Source organism: Syngnathus leptorhynchus, unplaced genomic scaffold (genome assembly GCF_054491065.1).
Source record: "Syngnathus leptorhynchus isolate UIUO unplaced genomic scaffold, UIUO_Slep HiC_scaffold_819, whole genome shotgun sequence".
In the NCBI taxonomy this organism is placed as follows: domain Eukaryota; kingdom Metazoa; phylum Chordata; class Actinopteri; order Syngnathiformes; family Syngnathidae; genus Syngnathus; species Syngnathus leptorhynchus.
In genome coordinates, this window is record NW_028232653.1 from 22,501 (window position 1) to 23,766 (window position 1,266).

At 70.1% G+C, this 1,266-nt stretch overlaps 1 non-coding gene and 1 pseudogene across 1 annotated transcript; both read right to left on the reverse strand.

The window, feature by feature from the left end:
* LOC147036115 (28S ribosomal RNA) overlaps positions 1-239 on the reverse strand; it is a 4,364-nt pseudogene extending 4,125 nt beyond the window's left edge.
* A 373-nt stretch (positions 240-612) lies between these two features.
* LOC147036116 (5.8S ribosomal RNA) lies at positions 613-766 on the reverse strand. The gene has a single exon (XR_015065350.1). It is a non-coding gene; the product is annotated as a 5.8S ribosomal RNA (ribosomal RNA).
* Between the last annotated feature and the right edge of the window lie 500 nt (positions 767-1,266).

Here is a 1,266-nt window from a genome sequence, read left to right on the forward strand (position 1 = left end):
CCGGCCTCACACCGTCCCTGGGCAGAGCCTCCATCAGAAGGACTCGGGCCCCCTCCGGGCGGCGTCGGGCGCAACGACCTTCTGTACGCCACATTTCCCGCGCCCGAGGCCGGGCGGGGATTCAGCGCTGGGCTCTTCCCTCTTCGCTCGCCGCTACTGGGGGAATCCTGGTTAGTTTCTTTTCCTCCGCTTAGTAATATGCTTAAATTCAGCGGGTCGTCTCGTCTGATCTGAGGTCGGAAGTAGAGCGGGGGGGTGGCGGCCGGCGTGGCGGCCGGGCTCGCCGAGATCGGTTCCGCTGAGCCGCGCGGGAGAGCCGCCCCTTTGCCGCGCGAGCGGTTGCGGTGACCCCACGGTGCGGCGGGCTGCGCGAAGCCGAAGCCACCGGCAGCCGCGCCCGGGGGCCCGCCCCGCTGCGCGCGGACGGGGGGTAAGGCGGGCGGACTGAGCGGGTCTGCACTTAAGGGGACGAAGGGCCGCGACGGCGGCCCTGCGAACCCCCAACCGCGGGAGAGCGAGGAGCCGGGGCGCCGGCGGCAGCCGCGCTGACGTTGCGCGACGTACTCGCCGACGGTGACCCTTCCGCCCCTGCGCTCCCGATTGATATGCCAGCGACGCTCAGACAGGCGTGGCCCCGGGACGGACCCGGGGCCGCAAAGTGCGTTCGAAGTGTCGATGATCAATGTGTCCTGCAATTCACATTAGTTCTCGCAGCTAGCTGCGTCCTTCATCGACGCACGAGCCGAGTGATCCACCGCTAAGAGTTGTCATTTGTGGTTTGCGCCGGCACGGGTCTGGCCGGGGGAGATCCCCCTTCCGCCGCGCGCGGAGCGAGTTGCCAAGTTCCGATGAAAAAAAGGTTTGTTCCGGCCGACGACGACGGGCGCCGACCGTCCGCGTCTCGCGACGCGTCGGGCGGACATTGAACCCCCGACGGTCCGCCGAAGGAGGGCCGTTAGTTGGGTGCCCGTCGCCTTGTTTTGGGGTAAGTTCCGAGCGGGCGGTGTCGCGATGGCACCGGGCCGACCCTGCCCGGCCGCGTGCCGCCCTAGACCAATGAAACGGCGAGCCAAAGTCCGCCGCCGCCGGCTGAGCCGAACGCGCGCTGACGAGGTCGGGGTGTGGTAGGGGGGGCGGGCGGCGAAGCCCGACACCCCCTGCCTCCTTCCTTCCTCGCGCGCCCGCCGGCCGCCCGCGGGACGGCTCTGGCCCGCTGGGTGACGGCAGGTTGGGGGCCCGTTTCCGAACCCTTCGTCCCTGCGCGTC